We start from the raw sequence: 23,161 nt of genomic DNA on the forward strand, positions 1-23,161 counted from the left end.
CCTATTTATGACAAACCCACAGCCAATATCATACTGAATGGGCAAAAACTGTAAGCATTCCCTTTGAAAACTGGCACAAGACAGGGATGCCTTCTCTCACCACTCCTATTCAACATAGTGTTGGAAGTTCTGGCTAGGGCAATCAGGCAAGGGAGAGAAATAGAGAGTAGTCAGTTAGGGAAAGAAGAAGTCAAATTGTCCCTGTTTGCAGATGACATGATTGCATATTTAGAAAACCCCATTGTCTCAGCCCCAAATCTCCTTAAGCTGATAAGCAACTTCAGCAAAGTCTCAGGATACAAAATCAATGTACAAAAATCACAAGCATTATTATACACCAGTAACAGACAAACAGAGAGCCAACCCATGAATGAACTCCCATTCACAATAGCTTCAAAGAGAATAAAATATCTAGGAATCCAACTTACAAGGGATGTAAAGGACCTCTTCAAGCAGAACTACAAACCACTGCTCAGTGAAATCAAAGAAGACACAAACAAATGGAAGCACATACCATGCTCATGGATAGGAAGAATCAATATTGTGAAAATGGCCATATGGTCCAAGGTAATTTATAGATTCAATGCCATCCCCATTAAGCTACCAATGACTTTCTTCACAGAATTGGAAAAAACTGCTTTGAAGTTCATATGGAACCAAAAAAGACCCCGCATTGCCAAGACAATCCTAAGCCAAGAGAAAAAAACTGGAGGCATCATGCTACCTGACTTCAAACTATACTACAAAGCTACTGTAACCAAAACAGCATGGTACTGATACCAAAATAGAGATAGAGACCAATGGAACAGAACAGAGCCCTCAGAAATAATACCACACATTTACAGCCATCTGATCTTTGACAAACCTGACAAAAACAAGAAATGGGGAAAAGATTCCCTGTTTAATAAATGGTGCTGGGAAAATTGGCTAGCCATAAGCAGAAAGCTGAAACTGGATCCTTTCCTTACTCCTTATACGAAAATTAATTCAAGATGGATTAGAGACTTAAATGTTAGACCTAAAACCATAAAAACCCTAGAAGAAAACCTAGGCATTCAGGACATAGGCATGGGCAAGGACTTCATGTCTAAAACACCAAAAGCAATGGCAACAAAAGCCAAAATTGACAAATGGTTTCTAATTAAACTAAAGAGCAACTGCACAGCAAGGGAAACTACCATCAGAGTGAACAGGCAACCTACACAATGGGAGAAAATTTTTGCAATCTACTCATATGACAAAGGGCTAATATCCAGAACCTATAAAGAATTCAATCAAATTTACAAGAAAAAAACAAACAACCCCATCAAAAAGTGAGCAAAGGATATGAACAGACACTTCTCAAAAGGAGACATTCATACAGCCAACAAATGAAAAAATGCTCATCATCACTGGTCATCAGAGAAATGCAAATCAAAACCACAATGAGATACCATCTCACACCAGTTAGAATGGCGATCATTAAAAAATCAGGAAACAACAGGTCCTGGAGAGGATGTGGAGAAATAGGAACACTTTTACACTGTTGGTGGGACTGTAAACTAGTTCAGCCATCGTGGAAAACAGCGTGGCGATTCCTCAAGGATCTAGAACTAGAAATACCATTTGACCCAGCCATCCCATTACTGTGGATATACCCAAAGGATTATAAATCATGCTGCTATAAAGGCACATGCACACGTATGTTTATTGCGGCACTATTCACCATAGCAGAGACTTGGAATCAACCCAAATGTCTATCAGTGACAGACTGGATTAAGAAAATGTGGCACATATACACCGTGGAATACTATGTAGCCATAAAAAAGGATGAGTTCGTGTCCTTTGTAGGGACATGGATGCAGCTGGAAACCATCATTCTCAGCAAACTACTGCAAGAACAGAAAACCAAATATCGCATGTTCTCACTCATAGGTGGGAATTGAATAATGACATCACTTGGACACAAGAAGGGGATCATCACACACCAGGTCCTATTGTGGGGAGGGAGTAGGGGCGAGGGATAGCATTAGGAGATATACCTAGTGTAAATGACAAGTTAATGGGTGCAGTACACCAACATGGCACATGTATACATATGTAACAAACCTGCACGTTGTGCACATGTACCCTAAAACTTAAAGTACAATAAAGAAAAAAATAAAGAAAGAAAATTATGTTTCTATTTCCACTTTTCCAACTGGTATGTTTGAGTTACCTTTCTGTTGTTTTATGCTTATTTGGGTTTTCTGTTCACTGAGTTATGTCCTCAGATCCTTGGCCCTCTGACGGGCTTTCTCCCACCCTGGAGTTTCCTAGCATGGACACTTTTGCCAGGTGTGAGGTTGCTGCAGCTGTTTCTCTCCCTTTGAGGTTAGAAAACCCAGTTATGTTGCTTTAAGTCAAAAGAGTTGTGCTAGGGTTTCTTGCCCTATACCCTGTCTTTAAAACGAGAAAATGCAGCTTCCCCATACCCTTTCCCTCTATGTCATGAACAGACCAAGCACCAGGTAGCTTAGAGGAAATGTCATGCAACCCTCACCGTGGAAGATTCTCATTCTGACCCGTGTGTTTTGGAACAGCCATTTGACATCACAAAGCCTGTGTTTTCTCATTTCTACATTGAGAATGATTTTTGGGAACTCTCTGGGATAGTGCTCTTCATAAAGCTTATTAACACAACAGGTGAGTGCTGTTGTTCTACAGCTGATACAGTATGATGAAGATGCCTTGAAGTTATTAATGGACTAATTATTCTTTACCTCCACATCAAATTCATCATTGGAAGCCTAAAAAATTCTTCACCATGAACATGTATGTCCTCCCCATGCACAGGTCTCCAAAGGATGGGGACCTCCTGATCTGAGCCACACATTCCAGTCCTCTGGTGTTTCATGGTCTCATCACTGACTGTGTGTTCCTTCTTTCCCCCACCCACACACACATGCCCACGTACAAATATGAGTCTATCCTGAACCTAGAGATTTGAATGAAGCCAACCCCCCAGCCAGGGACAAGGGAGAAGCTGATGCAGTCCCTGGCAGCAGCCTTCAGGGGTCAAACTATCTTCTTCTTTACCATTTTCCTGAACTTATACCAGGACTTCACCACCACTCCATTGTTCCCAGACCAGATGTTCAGTAGGCAAGCTTCTGTTTTTTCCAAGGCACACGGGTGACTCTGCCAGCTACGGTGTTTCAGAATAACAATGCATCTATATTAGCCTCAGTTTCCATCTCTGAAGAGAATTGTACCACGAACCTCATACAGTTTTTGTGAGGAATGAATGACATAAAACATGAAAAGTGGATCCCTAGTGCCTGGCTCGGTGGAAAGGCTGTTGGGCATGCTCTGGTTGTTCATATTTACATATTTTTTCTGTTCTTTCACCCAAGAAGCTTTTTCTCATGTCTCAGTGACTCATGTCCTTCTATAATTGGAAAAACATATAGAAGACATACCTGTTCTTACATTTGTAAAGGACAGTTTAGCTTCATTTTAGCTGGACTTTGTCCTTGACCCAGAGAGAATGGATATCCCTGGGTGCTGAGAAAAGTACAGTCAGATATATCTAAAGAGGTGGGAGTTAGGGCTAATGTATTCATCACGTATATATTAAGCACTTTTTCAGACACTTGGCATAATTCAATGAAGAAAGCAGATGACAGTTCCTCGGCCTCAATTTATTTTATGGAGTCAGACACTGACAGTAGACTTCATAAGCAGGTCATTTTGACAGAATGTGAGACGTGATGCCCTTATACCCTCCTGTAGGTAGGTATGGATACATGTCTCAGCTTCTGATCAGAAAGAAACACTGCAGGACCAAGTATAACCATTTAAATATTTGAATAAATTTGTTTCAAAGTAACATCCCTTCATGATAAAAACTCTCAACAAATTAGGTATAGAATAAATTCACCTGAACCAATTAAAGGCCATGTATTACAAATAAACAGCTAATAATATATTAAATGACACAAAGTTGCAAGCTTTTTCTATAAGACCTGGAACAAACAAGAATACTCACTTTCATCGATCTTATTCAATACAATACTCTATATCCAAGCCAGAGAAATTAGAGAACAAAATCAAAGGCATACAGATTAGAAAGGAATTTAACTTCTCACTGTTTGCAGACCACATAATTTTATATATGAAACCTTTAGAACTCTACTGAAAAACTGCTAGATCTAATGTAGAAATGTAGTAAACTTGTGAGAGATAAAATCAACATATAAAAGTCAATAGGGTTTTTACACACTAACAAGAAACTACGTAAAAGTATTTGAAAAAGAAATCAAGAAAAACAATTCTATCTATAATACATATAAATGTCCCGACCTGCAGGACAGTCGAACGGGCCCTGGAAGGGGGAGTGGGAATGGAGGAGACAAGAAAACACAAGAAATGGAGACAAGACAAATAGCCTGATCAAGTCTCGTTTATTGAGTGTAGGGTCATGCCTTATATAGGCTGGCAGGGGAAGAGGTTGGGCCAGGGCGGTGACGGGGGGCCGGGTCTTCTCAAATTACAATCGCGCATGCGCCATGGGTTTGTACTTTTCCCGGGCACGGGATCGCGCCTGCGCCCTGGGCTGCATATCTTCCTGGGTGGGAAAATGTTTGCGCGCGCGCGGGAAAGGTTGGCGCGCGCGGGAACAGTTTTGGCGCGCGCGGGAGAAACTTAGGCGCGCGCGAGAAAAGCTTTGGGTGCGCGCGGGAAGGGTTTGTAAATAAAGAACCCGGGAATGTGCCCTCTTGTCTCCGCTTTGCGGAGATCAAGCAACAGAGGTCGGCTAATTCCGGGCCTCATGGCTCCGGACAGTTCCCCCTTTTTTATATATAATTATGGCTAGAAGATTGTCCCTCGGGAACTGCGCCTGTCTTAGGTTGGAGTAATGCATCTCGTCACTGGTACCCATCATGGGATTAGGCAGTAGCTTATGACGGCCCTCCTGTCTTAGGTTAGTGAGAGATGATACTCTCTTACCCGTCATTGGCTGTCCAGTTCAGCGCATAGGGAAGGTGGTCATAATGGGTGTGAGTATGAACCACCGTGATCTTCTTGTTCTAGGCGATGATAATGGACCTGTATAGGCTTCGCTTGGATAGCCTCGACCTGTTGCTTAATGAATGTCATGAGCTTATTGAAAACCAAAGGTCCTACAGAGAGTAAAAGCAATAGGCAAAGCAGGGGGCCCAGGAATGGCATAAGATAGGGAAGGAGTCCATGGAACCCAGTCCAAAATGGGTTATCGGTTATTTCTTTTCGTCGTTTTTCTAGGTCTTCTTGTAGACGCCTGATTTTGTCCCTGACAATCCCGGATTTGTTGGCATAGAAACAGCACTTCTCCTGTAAAGTCAAGAAGATGCCTCCCTGTTCTGCAGTTAGTAAATCTAGGCCTCTTCTATTTTGGAGCACTACTTCTGCCAGAGAATCTACCTGATCTTGTAAATCTTGCATAGTACTTGAAATGGCCTGCATATCTGAGATCAGTTGGCGAGACAATTTGGTGTATTGAGTAACAGAAACCCCTAGGCCTGTAGCCCCAGTTGCTACGGCAGTAGTTATGCCTAATCCTGCAAGTAAGGGGATAAATTGTATTGCCCTTTTGTTTCTTCCTAAAAAGTGATCTATAGCTGGGATAGGTACAGGTTCATCTCCAGGGATAATGTCTATGTCTGGCAAAAGTGTGGCTAAGACACAGCGTCCTGTCCAGTTAGTAGGTAAATAGGTATAAGCCCTATTATTGCCACATATAAAAACTGAGCTGTTTGGGGCACACAACGGCTGGGAAATATTTACTATGGTGGAACAATTATTGAATTGATTGAATCCTACATCAAAGTCGTAAGTGTTATTAAGGGGAGGGGAGTAGATGCAAGAGGAACTAGGAAATTCTAAAGGCTGTACTTTAAGGGGAGGAATTATGGTGCAAGGGGTATTGGATGTATAATTTAAGTTATTACTGGGTATGGCAAGAGGAACGGGATCTCCTGATTGCAGACACAGCCAGCAGTCATTAGCCAGACTAGAGTTGGAATTGTTAAGCAAGTTATGAGTAGCCGTGAGGAGGGCAAAGTTCTGGGCATCAATTTTCTCTTTCCCTCGGGCTTTGGGCAAGGCCAAGGGGTGGTAGTGAATTTCTGGGTACAGGGACCTTTGCAACTCTTCAAGTTTTTTGTATACCCTAATTTCTCGGACCTTGTCTTGTGGTCCTCCTCCGTCAGAGATATGAAGAGGGGGGTGAATATTCCAGCAGACAGGCTGTCCTACAATGCCAGTACAGCCAGCTGATATAAGGTTATTGGTACTTCCTACAACTGTAGGGACACTACTGGCCCCTATAGTGGGGGTTCTAGATCTTGTTAAGATAGCAGTATAGTATGTTTTACCACCAGAGGTACATTCTAAATAAGTAGTGTAGCAGGAACTATGCATAGCAGTCTCAAATGTGTCACAAGGGCAGGTTGTGGTATCCCCTCCACTAAATATCCTTGGGGTTGACACACACCTCCACTTAAGAGAGTCACTAGACAGGTATGCTGTGTAAGCGGAGCAGGACACAGCTGAGATGTATGTATTTGGAAGGGAGGTCACATATCCCCCCAAACAATCACAGGGCTTACCGTATCGTTGTCGTATATATTTACGGGCCTCATGGGGATTACCAAAGCCGGCATATACCTGGAGTGCTTGGCAAATCAGCACCATGGTCCAGAGGGGCTTGTAGTTGAAGTTCATCTCTGCAATAGAGGAAAAGAGCACTCTCAGGGAGAAAATCACTCCCTGGATTGGTTATTGTTAGGTACCTGTCTTACCAGTTGCTCTGGTAGCCATTTGGCTGCATCATGAGTTTGAGAAAAACACAAACTGAGCCTCTTCCCCAGATTAACACTGGGTCTGGACCATGCCATGTGTTGTCTAAGGGGTCTTTCCATTTAACCGTGGCAAATTGTTTTTTGGACTCGGAATGCCAAAATCGATCGGCTGCTGATCTGTTCAGGTTATCCAAATTTAAAAAATTTAAAATAAAAAGTGTGTGATTAAGGATATTTCTAGGGGTGCCCTTAGTAGGGTACCATTCTCCCTTTTTTATTTTGTCAATGGTGGTTTTTAAGGATAGGTGTGCTCTTTCAACTATTCCTTGTCCTTGAGGGTTATAGGGAATTCCAGTAATGTGTTTTATTTGTAATTTAAGACAAAAGTCTTGGAAGGCTTTGGATGTATAGCCAGGACCACTGTCTGTTTTTAGTTGTTTAGGCTTTCCAACTATGGAAAAACAGTGTAGTAAATGAGCTATGACATGTTTGGTAGCTTCACCTGTTTGTAGGGTGGCCAGTATAAATCCACTAAATGTATCTATACATACATGGATGTTTTTTTTTTTTTTTTTTTTTTATACTTTAAGTTCTAGGGTACATGTGCATAACGTGCAGGTTTGTTACATATGTATACTTATGCCATGTTGGTGTGCTGCACCCATCAACTCGTCAGCACCCATCAATTCATCATTTATATCTTGTATAACTCCCCAATGCAAGCCCTCCCCCCTCCCCATGATAGGCCCCAGTGCGTGATGTTCCCCTTCCCGAGTCCAAGTGATCTCATTGTTCAGTTCCCACCTATGAGTGAGAACATGCGGTGTTTGGTTTTCTGTTCTTGTGATAGTTTGGATGTATTTTAAGTTACCGAATTCTGAATAATGAGTGACATCCATTTGCCAAATCATGTTGGGAACTAGTCCTCTTGGGTTAATTCCTAAGTGAGGGACTGGCAGGTATGTTATACAGGTCTGACATTGTTTAACTATTTGTCTTGCTTGTTCTCTAGTTATTTTAAACATCAGTCTCAAAGTTTGAGCATTAAGATGGTGTAAGGCATGAATAGCCTGTGCTTGGGCTAGGTTTGTATTTGTAGCTATGGCTACCGTCTTGGTTGCCATATCAGCCAGTTGGTTGCCCTGGGATAGAGGTCCTGGTAATCCTGAATGAGCTCTAATATGTCCAAGAAAGAAGGGTGTTGTTCTATTATGTATTAATCATTGGCATTGTAAAAATAACTTGGCTGTGTCCGACACATGTTTGATTTGTGCTACGGTCTCAAGTAAAGGTATTGAGTGAGCTAAATATGCACTGTCAGTATAAATATTAAGAGCCTGATTAGGGAAGGCTAACAGCACTGCGATTAGGGCCTGCAATTCTACTAGCTGAGCTGAAGTATGGCTGGTTTTGAATTTAACAGTGGTGTCTGCAAAGGTATATGCAGCAGTTCCTGTGGATGACCCATCAGTGAATACTAATAAGGCATTGTCTAAAGGTGTTTTACTAGTGACATGAGGGAAGACAAAAGCATGTAGCTTACAAAATTGAATAAGCTTGTTTGGCGGGTAATGGTTTTCTAAGTTACCAGCATAAGAGGCGCAAGCAATCGGCCACGTTTCAGTGTTTTGCATTAGCCAATGGATTTGTGGCTTAGAATAAGGTTGTATGATCGTAGAGGGTTCAATTCCAAAATATTTTTTGCTATTGTCTCTCCCTAGAATAATTAAATCTGCTATGGCATCATAGGGGAGTAATACCTTTTTGGGTGATGAAGGCAAGTGGACCCACTTAATAGGTTATTTTGCCAGAATAAACCAGTAGGTGTCAGTGTTGTATTAAAGATTAAAAAGATTAATGACTGTGAATAGTCTATGTTAGTAACAAATTGCTCAGCAATGGCCGCCTCTACTTTATTAAGTGATAAAAGAGCTTCTTTTGATAACGACCTAAGGGACTTAGGGTTGGGGTCACCTCTCAGGGTGTCGAATAAGGGTTTTAAGTCTCCTGTGGTGAGTTTTAAGTAGGGCCGAAGCCAATTTATGTCTCCAAGGAGCTTTTGGAAATCATTGAGGGTTTGTAACTTATCTTTACGGATAACGGCCTTTTGATTTGTAATTTTAGGTCCATTTATTTGAAAACCTAAATATGTATAAGGGTCTTGTAGTTGTATTTTTTCTGGAGCTATTTGTAAACCCGCTGTGGTTAGTTCTTGCTTGAGTTGAGCAAAACACTGTAAAACTTGTTCTCCCATTTTTCCCGCTATAAGAATGTCATCCATATAGTGTATAATATACATTTGTTTACATGTCTCTCTAACTGAGTGTATGGCTGTAGCCACATATTTTTGACACAAGGTGGGACTGTTGGCCATACCTTGAGGTAACACTTTCCATTGGTATCGTTTCATTGGTTCTTTGAAATTTACAGATGGTAAGCTAAAGGCGAATCGTTTTTGGTCAGTAGGATGAAGGGGAATTGTAAAAAAGCAATCCTTAAGGTCTATAATAATTTGAAAATATCCTTGAGGGATTGCTACCGGAGAAGGTAGCCCTGGCTGTAAGGCGCCCATAAGGACCATAGTAGCATTTACTGCTCTTAAATCTTGTAAGAGTCTCCACTTTCCAGATTTCTTTTTTATGACAAATATGGGGGTGTTCCAAGGAGAGTTGCTTTCTGTAATGTGTCCTGCCTCCAATTGTTCCTGCACTAACTGTTGGGCAGCGGCAAGCTTCTCATTGGTTAGTGGCCATTGATCAACCCAAACGGGTTCATCTGACTTCCAAGTGATTGGATCAGCAAATTTTTGGGGTGCAGGCATGTCAATGGCCATAGTTAAAAATTTCCAAGCCCCCTTTTATCCAATTTTCCTATGACTGGGATTAGGCTGTAAAATGCCATCTTCTCTTTTTCCTAACCCTTTTCCAGGGCGGTAGCCCTGAGCCAACATTTGTACAGTGACTATATCATTTGGGCTATGCATCATGACCCTCATTTGGGAGAGAAGATCTCTACCCCAAAGGTTAACAGGCAAATCAGGGATAACAAATGGCTTAATGAGACCGGAATTACTTTCTTGATCTCTCCGGGTGAGGTATTTGGAACTTTGTCTAGGGTTATTACTTTGCCCGATTCCTCGTAAATTTGTTAAGGTCTCTGAAGTGGGCCAACTGGAGGGCCAATCTTGTTGTTTAATAATTGTTACATCGGCCCCTGTGTCTATCAGTCCTGTAAATAACTTTCCATCTAGCCACAAGGTGAGAGAGGGTTTTTGATTAGTAATGGGCTGTACCCAGTAGATGTCTGAGGATCCGAATCCTCCCTTTCCCCTTAGGGGCGGCTGGACTTTATTAGCTGTTTTTAGCGATGGTAACAGGAGTAACTGTGCTATTCTATCCCCTTGAGGAATGATAATGATGTTGTCAATAGCCTTGGCCATGATTTTGATTTCTCCTATATAATCACTATCAACTATTCCTGGAAAGACCTGTAGGCCTTTCATGGTGATGCTGCTTTTCCCCAGGATTAATCCAAACAGGTTTGAGGGTAGGGGCCCATATATACCTGTACTTAGGGCCTGGGGTCCCATTCCAGGGGTTAATACTGTCTGGGAGGTGGAACAGAGGTCCAATCCTGCGCTTCCTGGGGTTGCTCTACTAAGCTGTGAAACGGATTGTTGTTGGTTGGTACAAAACTGACCGCCCCATAAGCTTGTTTCGGGGCCTGGGGTCGGCCCCTCAATCCATTTCCCTGCTGAGGTGTTAGGGGATTTCCTTGATTGTCAATTTTAGATTTACATTCGTTGGACCAATGTTTTCCTCTTTTACACCTAGGGCAGAGGCCTGGAGCTTTTGCCTCTAAGGTCTTAGCTAGCTCTCCCTTACAATCCCTAGTGAAGTGTCCCATTTTTCCACACTTGAAGCACCCCTTGCTATTCTTATTTTTACTGGCGAGGAAGTCTTTTACGGTTTGTCCACTAAAGGCAGCAGCCATAGCCAAACCCTGTTGATATGAGGGCCCTATGTCTGAACAGAGGCGGATGTAACCTGTTAAGTCTGTTTTCTTTCTATAAGGTCTGATTGCTGCCTGACAAGCTGGGTTAGCATTTTTGTAAGCTAGCTGTTTTACATAATCCACCCCTGCCTCGGCATTTCCAAATATTCTGCTGGCCGTCGTTAAAAGTCTATGTACAAAGTCTGCAAAGGGCTCATCAGGTCCTTGTTTGACCCCCGTGAGCGAGGCTCCTGGATCCCCCTTAACAGGAAGTTTTCTCCAGGCTTTGGTAGCCGCTGCTTGGATTTGAGAAAACAGTCCAGGATCGTACTGCATCTGAGCATCGGTTTCTGTGTAATTACCCGAGCCAGTTAGCATATCAAAATCCCAACCATTTCTGGCTTGTTGGTTTCTCTTGGCCGTATCTCTACAATTCTCATAAAATTCTGACTTCCAAATCAGATGGTCGCCTCCGGAAAGAACTGCTCTAACTAAGGTATTCCAATCTATGGGAGTGAGCCAATTTTCGGCCACAGATTCGACTATGGCCAGGGTATACGGGGCAGTAGCTCCGTATTGCGAGACAGCAGTTTTTAGTTCTTTTATTACAGTAAATTCAAACCCATTGTGGTGTCTCCAGGCTCGGCCCTGCGCATCTGTAGTTTCCGTTACTGGAAAAACATCTCGAGGAGAGGAATCCTCCCTATCCCTACTACCAAGCGACCTTCCTTTTGGGACATGCTGTCCGGGTCTCTGAGGGTGAGAGGGTTTCTCTATTCCTTTAGGGTATTGAACACTCTCACTTCCTGTCCTTAATTTCTGCAATCTAGTGATTAAAGACTGATGTAGTTCTTCGAGCTTTATTTGCTCTTCAAGTTGTGCAATTTTTTCCTCTAAGCTCCTCTTTTGGGTCTATTACTGCCATAACTGCAGGGGCAGAAGCCTTATTATAGGGAGGGGGATAAGTAAGAGTTTGTGGCCAGTCAGAATTATGATATTTTGCTGCCCCTTCCTCTAAATTATCCCAGTTTACTTCTGAAGGGTTAAGGTTATTTTTACTTTTGCTTTCATTAGTTGTGGGTAAAACTGGGTATTTTTTAGCCTTTTCCTTATTTGATGTTTCTATATTTGTTATTGAGGGGACCTCAGCCTCTTCCTTGTCACTTTGTAGCGATATAAGTTCTATTTCTTTATTAGGTATGGATTTTTCGAGGTCGGTTTGGGAGCTGCCTCTTAATATTTCCTCAGTCTGAGTAACCACCACCATTACCTCAGGATCTTTTTCTTTTTCCTTTTTATCTATTATATCTCTGATTAGATTCCAATAAGAAAAAGCTGTCACCGGAACCTTTTCTGGTCCAAAAGTACTATAGTAATCTTGAAAACAGTCTCCCACTCTACGCCACCTCTTTACGTCAATGGTCCCCTCTTGTGGAAACCAAGGGCAGGTTTCTTTACAAAATCAAAAAATTTAAACAAATCATTACTTTTAACCTTTACTCCTTGTGTTTTTAAAGCCTCTTTTAATTGCCTTACATAAATTTGATGCTGGCTTAATTCTTGTCCCATAATCAGACACTATTACTCACCTCCGGCTCCAATGCAGCAGGCTCCCGCGACGTCCGGAGGAATTTCTTCCACTTTCACTTTTGGCCGACTTTAGTGCCTTCTTCCTCACTTTTTCCCCCGTGTCCAGGTCCCTGTTCAGGCGCCAAGTGTCCCGACCTGCAGGACAGTCGAACGGGCCCTGGAAGGGGGAGTGGGAATGGAGGAGACAAGAAAACACAAGAAATGGAGACAAGACAAATAGCCTGATCAAGTCTCGTTTATTGAGTGTAGGGTCATGCCTTATATAGGCTGGCAGGGGAAGAGGTTGGGCCAGGGCGGTGACGGGGGCCGGGTCTTCTCAAATTACAATCGCGCATGCGCCATGGGTTTGTACTTTTCCCGGGCACGGGATCGCGCCTGCGCCCTGGGCTGCATATCTTCCTGGGTGGGAAAATGTTTGCGCGCGCGCGGGAAAGGTTGGTGCGCGCGGGAAAGGTTGGTGCGCGCGGGAACAGTTTTGGCACGCGCGGGAAAAGCTTTGGGTGCGCGCGGGAAGGGTTTGTAAATAAAGAACCCGGGAATGTGCCCTCTTGTCTCCGCTTTGCGGAGATCAAGCAACAGAGGTCGGCTAATTCCGGGCCTCATGGCTCCGGACATATAAAAAGTATATGCAGAAATAAATTGAATCAAAAAGGTAAAATCTGTATGTTAAAAGCTAAAAAAAGCTTTAAAAATTGAGGTCAAAAATTAAATAAAAACAAATGGAAAGATGTCCCTTATTCATGAATTTCTAGAATCAATATTGTTTCAATGTCTATATTACACAAGATAATCTACAGATTTAATATAATTCTTATCAAGATACCAGTGACATACTTTACAGACATAAGATAAAAATTCTATAATTTATATGATGCAAAAAAGGCCTTGAAGAGTCAGGGCAATATCAGCTAAAAAAGAAAAATGTGCAAACATTACATTACTTGACAACAAAACATGGTACAAAGCTATAGTAACCAAAACAGCATGGTATGGGCATAAAAGCAGACACATAGGTTAATGGAGCAAAATAAAAAACTCAGAAATTCATGCATTTACAGCTAATTGATTTTAGATAAAGGTAACAAAAATACACAATAAAGAATGACAGTCTCTTCAATAAATAATGTTGGGAAAACCGGGTATTCACACAGAGAACAATAAAATAACACCTTCATTTTACACCATATATAAAAATTAACTCATAATTTATTAAAAACTTACATGTAAGACCTGACACTCTGAAACTGCCATTAAAAAAAAAAAAAAAAAACCATAGGGTAGAAGTCCCATGACATTGATCTGAGCAATGAGATTTTGAATTTAACCTCAAAATTCCAGGAAGCAAACCTAAAAATAAACAAATAAGATTACTTCTAGGTAACTAGGTCAGGCATGATAGCTCACACCTGTAATCTCAGCACTTTGGGAGGAGGAGGCAGGTGGATCACCTGAGTTCAGAAGTTTGAAACCAGCCTGGCCAACATGGCAAAACCCTGTCTCTACTAAAAAAAATACAAAAATTAACCAGGCATGGTGGTGCATGCCTGTAATCCCAACTATTGGGGAGGCTAAGGCAGGAGAGTTGCTTGAACCTGGGAGGCAGAGGTTGCAGTGAGCCAAGATCGCACCACTGCACTCCAGTCTGGACAACAGAGTGAGACTCCATCTCAAAAAATAAATAAATAAGTAAATAGAGAGATAAAGACACACAAATATAAAAAATACTGAAGAATAATTAGCATAGGTAGTTGTAGAGAAATACTAAAAGTATGACAGAAAAGAAATGTATTTAAAAATATCCACTTCTGAGTTGTTTGTAGATGTAGACACCTGACAAAGAGTTGCTCCTACATTACACAAACAAAAAAGCTAGAAAAACTGCAAATGAATGAATGGCTTGCTCTGAACCATTTGGAGACCTGAAGTCACAGGGAAGACAACAAATCCAACAACAGGGGATGCAGAAGCCTGCAGGTAATGGAGGCCCCAGGCTTTTATGTGCACCTGAAAGACCATGTACACTGGTAAAATTAAACCAAAACTTTTGAAGTAGTACCTGGTGGCTGTCTGTAGGTGGGTGAAGGAGAAGGTGAAACCCTGGAGTCTACAGACATAAGGTTTACACCTGTATTAGAGTATTTCTAGCAACCCTACAAGGCCTGTCAGGGAGGACGGGGTAGAATCCTGAGAATGCTTCCCCAACAGTGCTGATGGGGAGGGACCACTATCCCACCCACTGCTACAATTCTGGAGACATAGCTTTCCTGTCTCTCCCATAGAATACAAGGCCCAATGTGCAGAGTAAGAGCATCTAAACATGAGCCAGAGGGAACCATGAAAAAACTCACAGCAGCTGATGGTGGAGAAACAAGGCCGACATCCACATCTCTGCACAGATGCATCTCCCATAAAGAAACTGAAGCCTAGCCAGGAGCAGGGCTTGTGCTTATAATTCTAGCACTCTGAGAGGCCGAGGCAGGCAGATTAATTGAGCCCAGGGGTTCAAGACCAGCAACATGGTGAAACCTTGTCTCTACAAAAAATACAAAAAATAACTGGGCATGGTGGCACATGTCTGTAGTTGCAGCTACTTGGGGGGCTGAGGCGTCAGGATCGCTTAAGCCCAGAAGGTGGAGACTGCAGTAAGCAGAGATTGCGCCGCTGCACTCCAGCCTGGGCGACAAAGTGAGACCCTGTCTCAAAACAACAAAAACAACAAATAAACTAAACTGTTAATTTACAGGGCACTGTTGCAGACCTACTTCCACTGGGATCTAAAAACATGGACTAGGAGCCTCTCTACTACAGGGGGAGAAACAGAAATGCACCCTTGTCCCTGCATTGCATCTACAGGAGGGGCAGGAACATCTTTAAATGTCAGTCACCACACACCCCAGTTGACAGTGCTGTCTGAGGCTTCCTCAGAACATCAGAGATATCCTCACTCCTTCACCTCCTGTCACCAAGTTAAAAAACATGGAGTTGGCCGGGCACAGTGGCTCATACCTGTAATCCCAGCACTTTGGTAGGCCTAGGCAGGTGAATCACCTGAGGTCAGGAGTTCAAGACCAGCCTGGCCAATGTGGTGAAACTCTATCTCTACCAAAAATACAAAAATTAGCCGGGTGTGGTGACACCTGACTGTAATCCCAGCTACTCAGGAGGCTGAGGCAGGAGAATCGCTTGAACCTGGGAGGTGGAGGTTGCAGTGAGCCGAGATTATGCCATTGCACTCCAGCCTGGATAACAAGAGCAAGACTCCATCTCAAAAAAAAAAAAAAAAAAAAAAAAGAAAAAGAAAAAATAAGCAGTAAAAATCAGAGTAAAATACAGCTGTGCACAAGACCATCTCTGATAAAAGGCACCAAGGGAAGGCATAGCAAACCTGGGAGATATCAGCAAAGTATCCTGAAAAGGATTTCAATTCCTTGGTGCTCAGAAGGTTATTGCTGCTATAACAAATTTCAATCCCAACCTACTTCTCATCTACATGACCACAGATGCCTACACTAAGGCCTATCTGAGGGAAAACTGCTCATCAATAACCTAAAAACTATTTATACTGTTTCATACAACATATACTACTGCTTTTAACAAAAATTACAAGCCAAGCCATACTATTTTGTTTTAATGTGAGATCTTTAATTGTGTGAGAAGCAAATAAAAAACTGTGAAGGACAGAAGAAAATAAGCCATCAGGTAAAGGGGTCAGAAGAAATTAGGCATCACAAAACCTAGGCATATTGGAAATATGTCTAAATTTGTAAGCAAATGGGGAAAAGGGGGTAACAAAATAATCAGAAAATTATAAACTAAACAAGGAAATTTGTAAAAGAGTCAAATAGAAATGGAATAATTTCAATATATATTAATATACAATGTACGAGTTAAATATTAAATTAGACTGAGTTGATGACAAGAGGATTAATGAACTGGATTAGTGAATTGGACTATTGAAAAGAATGAATGTAGCCAAATACAGTAAGAGAAACAAAATAGTAGCAATCTGAATGTAATTATACATGTATAAGTACAGAATGAGAAGGAACAAAGCAAAATTATTTTACTTAAGTCCATACAAATAATAAATCACACTAATAAAATAATTATTTTCAAATTTTGAAAATTAAAAATCAGACATAAACTCATAAATGCAGAAGTGTGCTGTGTCTAAAAGAAAGCAATAAATAAGGATATTTAACAAAATAACAGGCAAACTGCATAACACCAAATAGAATGAAGACAATTAAAAGCCATGAGAAGGAGAGAGAACCTACAAGGTGAGAGTAAAATCTCCACAGCCTCTGCAGACCCAGAAAACTGAGAAATAAATATTAAGAGTTCCGAAAAAAAGTTATTGTTCAACCTATAATTGGATACATAGCTAGCATATTTTTAATAAATAAGGGTAAACTAAATTACCTTAAAAAGTAAAAAAGAGAGAGAGAGAAAGAAAGGGAGAGAGATTGTATTTACCAACAGGAACTTCTTGAGTGTACACTTCAAGAAGATAGAAAAGTTGTCTTATAGAAAAATTAGGGAATCAAAATTAAAGATAAAGAACCTGTAGACACAGGAGACTGTAGGGGTGGACATTGGATTCAAGAAACCACTAAGTCTTTGGCAGCATAGGTTTCAAAAGAATTTAGATAGATTAAAAGTGTCATTAAATTATATATCAAATCATCTACTTCTTGTATAATTTAACTAATGTCAAAATAATCTATTTTTCAGACTATTTTTATAATTAATTTATTAAAAATTTATATTTATATTGCACATTATGCAAAATTTTGATTATTCTTTCATCAGAACTAGTAAGTGTGAAAGGGCTGACAGTGGAATAGAAACTGCCTGCAAGCCTCTGGACACTCACAATGACTGAGTCATAAGCCAATAATAGAGATGAGGAGGATGAGATAATCAGGTCCACCCACTATGTGACCACAAAGCAACTCACCAGCAGCAGGATGGTCTGGGTGGCCCTTTTCTCTGGGGAGGTTCTTGGAGAGAGGTTGGTTCTATGAAGGTATTGGGATGGTCTCTGATGCCTGGACAAGAGAATTACCATGTATGCACTTGAGAGCAGCATGATTGCTACAAAGAAGACATTCATAAACAGTGGCAGCATGAAAGACAGGCTCTTGATAATGTAGCTTATGGAAGAAAGTGAGCTGTATTTACTGATACTTAGCATATCCATGTTGGACCCATTAGAAGAAACCACAGTGGAGGAGAGCAGGTTACTACTGAGAGACAAACTGAGAACCCATAGGAAGAAGGAGTGAAAGATGTAACCTGTGAACTTCTGTTCACTCCTTGCAGACCAGGAGGTGCCAGGGCTGATGGCGACGGCATGGCTCATGCTCAGGAGGCAGGTGGTGCAGATGGAGAGGCTCCCCATCACCCTGTGCATGTAGAAGAATGCCTTCCACTTGAAGTCTGTCTGAAAATACAGTGACTCAAACAGGTCTGGAGATGCCAAGAAGATCACAATGAGGAGCAACACTAAGTGGACAAGGGCCAGGTAACAGGTGATGAGGTCAGTGGGCTTACGCCTCTGATCCTGAAGGAGGGAGAAGATTCGGAAGAATGGGAGGAAGTTGTTGGCTGTGAATCCAACACCAGCTTGAAAAAGAAGGGCAATTGTTAGTCGTACCTTAACTAGAACATGGTCATCTTAATGAAGAAGAGGAATTATATTTTATGTATCTGAAAAAAAGCAATAGACCTCTTATCATCAATGTGAGTTATTGTATAGTCAAAACTATTAGCAACCTTATCATTTTAATTTTACCCATTTATCTTGATTAACCCTGACTATCTCATATAAAATTTTTAAATGCAGCCTGAGTATTATATTTTACAACAAATAATTCATATATATATCAAATATCAACACATCTACAATCACACCTATGTACGGTGCACATTATCTATACTCATATAGTACCTGTGGCTCACTCCTCAAAAAGCATTTCTTTCTGTATTTTTTGTTTAATTTTAACCACCCACAATAACATGCATATAAAATAAATCATGGATGCTTTTACCACTGAAATGAGGTAAACTTTATGCTAATGGAAAAAGAATCACCAAAAATTTTTTTGAAAAAAGTTGCATTGAATTGATCCAATATCCCATCACTCTAATGCTTTTCTTATTGCCTCCCTCTTTCATATTTAAGTACCCTTCTAATTACATAGGGCTTCTGCTAATGATGAAATAATCTATCATGAAGTCAGATGCTTATTAACCTTGACACCATCTGTACTTAATTTTCCTTTGTCTTATTAGCTAAGATATTCACAGGATCTGGGGTTTAGGATGTGAACATTGCTGTACTAACTGTATCTTTTCAAAATGGTCCTGGTTTTCTTGAAGCTTAGTTTTAACATGGTACTCCTTATCTAAACCCTCATCATCTCAGAAAGGAATTACTAAAACCCTGCTTTCAATTTTCAAGAGAACGAACAAAACATTTCTCAAGTTTATGGCATCCATAATTTCACATTAAAATGCTTATGTGAAGATCTTTTACTTGAGCCTTCACTTAATACAGGAATACCCTCCCATGCCTTCAAAAACACTTTGCTCTTCAATAATAAAGGCAATTTTCTTCATATGTTAATTGAAAGATCTCTGTATCAAAGTAATTTTCTGAAATTTTACTGAATAATTTAAAAATTGTTCTCATGTTATTTGCTCTGGATGCTGGCATTATTATTTTATTAAATCAATTCAGTACTGGCATAGAACAATTCAGCTGTTTAATACTGAAACAAAATCTATAGGCACTCTGTTTTTCTTCTGAGATGTAAAAGTGTTCAATTGTTTTCAAAGTCACTTAAAACTACACTAGTCCCTAAGTGTAAATATGTAAGGCAATGCAGATTATGTGATAGTTTGTGTTTTTGGCTCAAACTCAGAAAATAATGGCTGAGGTAGGCATTGCTCTAAGACCACTTAGAAAACTGCAGCAAATAATTTTTACTTTTTATCCAAGCACTTAATCTATTAAAGGGACGTATTTATTTCGACTTACAGATCCAACCAATTGATAGTTCTCAACAATATACATTTGCACACTCAGCTCAGTTGGAATCTGTTGCCATATTGCACTCAGGAGAAACACCAGAAGAATATCGACAGAAAGTCTTAATGATCTTCACATTATAAGGTTTGCAATCCAGTACAAGTAAAGCAAAATTTGGGTATGAATCACTAACATATATGGAATTATTTAATAACTATGTACCAGAATCTTTTTATTATTATTCTTCAGGAATTGTAGGTTATCTAACAAAGAGAGAGAATAAATGTAATAGAAAAAGTACCATAACTAATAATTTTAATATTTTCTCTTTTTACCCCAAAGACATCCATCTTACCATTTTTCATTCATGCCCCCACTCTGTAAATGACTCTCACACTCTTATGTGACCTTCACTCAATGGGACTCTAGGTCATTGGTGCTGAGCCTGGACACTGAGGAGGGCTACAGTTCTTGTGGATTGAGATCAACAGATAAAGTACAAGAGTATTAAATATGAATTTCACATAAGTAAAAATAGTGAGTATATATATATGTGATATATAATAATAGTTATGCATAGAAATGCTACATGCAAATGTTTAACTATTTTATAGTTATATTAAAAAGTTATTTGTTTTCTTTCTGAATATTAAACTTAACTGTATGCTCTGTATTTTTTTTGCTGACTCTGGCAATTCCAACATAAAATAATCATGAGACCTGAAAACATGGTGTACCACTGAGAGAAATTAAATAGAAGAAAACAATCCATGAGGTCATATAGGTTGATCTGAGTGTAAGAATTGGGTCCTATTTGCTACAGCACACACTTAGAAATCCAAATGCAAATCTCAGCACTCACTATGAGATCTGGCAACTAGCTTGCCTTTGGGTTGAGGGTGAAGCCCCTGAGCACTCTCAGAAGACAGGTAATACAGATAAAGTTCATCTTCATTATTCTCACTTTCATCTCAGGATATTCTTAATACTGTAAGCCCCAAAGGATATGCACAATCATGGATGTTAGGGAAAACATCCATCCTTTCAATGGACCAGTAACCAAAGGTTGATTATGAAGTCAATGGGCTTGATCAGACATCAGAAAAAAAGATTGTCATGAGAGAAAGAGTTATTCACAAACTTGTCACTATTTTGCATTACAGAATATGCTATTTTGGACAAGATAAAGTTTTATTAAATCGATTTTTTCATTATTATAATAATATTTACTATTTAGAATTATATTTTTTATATGTTTTAATAGTTTTTTTACATTCTTCCTGACATACATTTTTGCATAAAAATCCATATCAGAAAATAAATAACACCTTGTTTTATTTTTACCAGTTTAATAATCAAAAACATCATATTCTCATCAATTTCACCATATTCTATGAACAGTGTCCTAAAACATATTACTAGCCATCAACTATGATTATAAAGAATGAAGAAATTATGAGAATTGTACATGACTTAGTTGGTAGGGCAGTAGGTCTTTTTATTCACTGGCAATAGCTGGTAAACTGACAAACACAGCTGGCAACATCAGAAAAGGGAGTCACCTTGTCCAGCTAAAACAATTTTATAAAATCATTTGTGTAACGTACAAATGACAAAAGAATAATTTTGGCAAGTTCCAGATACCACTGAGAAATGAAACTGGAATGCATCTACTATTCCAATGTAATTTAACTTAGCAAGAGTGCAGATGGTAGCACAGGGCGCACTAAGTGCAGATATTCATGATCTCAAGACATTTTATTTTCACCTCGTCTGAGAAAAAAACATGGGAAAAGAAAGTGTCACTGCAGAGGTAGGAAACAAAAACAAACAAACAAAAAAAAAAACCACCCTGGCAGGGCATGATCACTAATTCTGAACTTTAACGTTTTGGAAATCATAAAATTATGTGTGCCAGTGCATTTGTTTCTGATTACCAAACTCTAAAATTTTGAGCAAAATATAGGACTTTTTATCCTAAATGCTTTCAAGGTATTTTACCATCATATCCCTGTGTATCAGAGTAACAGAAAAATTATACTCATATTAACTGTGTCAAATATTGTATTAAGAAGGAAATAGAGGGCATGCCTTTCTGCTCAGGTACCCTAATCAGGAACAATTAGGATCGATTAAGACTCATCTTTTCAGACATCTTCCCTCTTCTACATGAGTACAGCGCTTCTAACATGAACACATTTAAGAAAAACTTAAAATTCTCTTATGGTACAGATATAGAAAAGTTTGCTACTGATCAAATTTCTTAAGGCTTTCATGCCTTTGTGAGTAAAAAATGGACAGTTTCTGTCATTGTCGTTTTATTTCTTCTGTTTGCAACAGTGTCTTGGTTTCATTCTCTTTCATTTTAAAGATACATAGACACTAAAAGGCATTAATCTTATTAAATACAGAAAAGGTTAACTTGTGAATTTCAACAATTGAGTTAAAAATTACTTGTCACTTTTTGTGACCATATGTCTAATAGGGTTAACTGCAATTTAAACTTTTCAGAAGAATAAAAAGAGATACTAAATTCAGAAGATTTTCTAGTAAGAGAATGCTAAGTTATTCACTTCCCAAATTATTATTCTCTCCTAACGAAACAATCTTATACAAGTGAATACACACATCTTATATGTTTTAGATCATTTAGAAAATCTAAATATCAAACTGAATTTAAAGAAATATTTGAAATTGTACTGGATATTACCAGCCTCTATTCATGTAAGTTGGTCACTCACACTATTGAGTTTTAATTTATAACAAAAAAATGATGGTGCCAGATAGTTTGTGTTATCAAGAAAAAAATCCTTCTAGTAGCAATTACTGTAATCCAATAAAACATAATGTTTTTTATGGTCATCTGCTAAATTATTGGTATTGTGAAATGTTGAAAATATTTTATGTTATGACATCATTATTTAAATAGTGCTAAAGTATTAAAATATATTGAAGTATCTCTAAACTTTAAAAAAGATATATGATTAAATTATTCTAAATTAGTTCCACTTGTTGTGTGTTGAAAGATAGAATTCTTCATAAGTACATAAAACACTTTGTCATGCTAATTTATTGTAATCAAAAATAGTCTAGTAAAGTTTCAATTCAAATATGATACTATAAAATCACAAATTTCATTACATGAGTATGTAAATTTGTGTGTTCATAATATTAATAACATTTATATTTTACCTGGAAATTCTTACTAATTCAGTGAGAAGTAAAAATAAAATTATGAGAGAATCACAGACACAATGAAGAAAATCCTACCTCTTCCCACCATTCACCTGAGTCTTGAGCACTCACTAGTAGTGAAGGAGAAAGCAGAGTCTTGGAGTGATTCTGTGCATGTGGATTGTGGTCGCTGAGACACGGTTCTAAGAAAGAAATGCTGCCAGTTCGTTTCCCTTCAGGCCCATAACTGTGTTCTCTCAGCAGCTGCAATTGAAACGTTCTGAGCAAGGACCTATCCTAATTGAGAAAAACACTGTGATTAGCCAGATTGAGGTTGAAGCTGAGCTTCAATTATCTGTGTACCTTCTGGTCTCTGAGTAAGAGGAAAGACAGCAAATCACAAAGGGGACATTTACTTACTGGAAGTGGGGAAGTGGAAGAAATTGGAGAGGCTGTGTGGTCAGAGGTGGAGCAGTGGAAGATATGGAAAGAGTCGGCCTTCTGCATTTGTAGAAATCACAGGGAGTTATTGAGACAGTACAGACTAGGACATTGCCTTTGAAAG

General features: G+C 39.5%; 1 pseudogene; it reads right to left on the minus strand.

Moving 5' to 3' along the window:
• Nucleotides 1-17,133: 17,133 nt before the first annotated feature.
• On the minus strand, nt 17,134-19,772 carry LOC104653843 (annotated as a pseudogene).
• Nucleotides 19,773-23,161: the final 3,389 nt, after the last annotated feature.

Source organism: Rhinopithecus roxellana, chromosome 20 (assembly GCF_007565055.1).
Source record: "Rhinopithecus roxellana isolate Shanxi Qingling chromosome 20, ASM756505v1, whole genome shotgun sequence".
NCBI classification, from domain to species: domain Eukaryota; kingdom Metazoa; phylum Chordata; class Mammalia; order Primates; family Cercopithecidae; genus Rhinopithecus; species Rhinopithecus roxellana.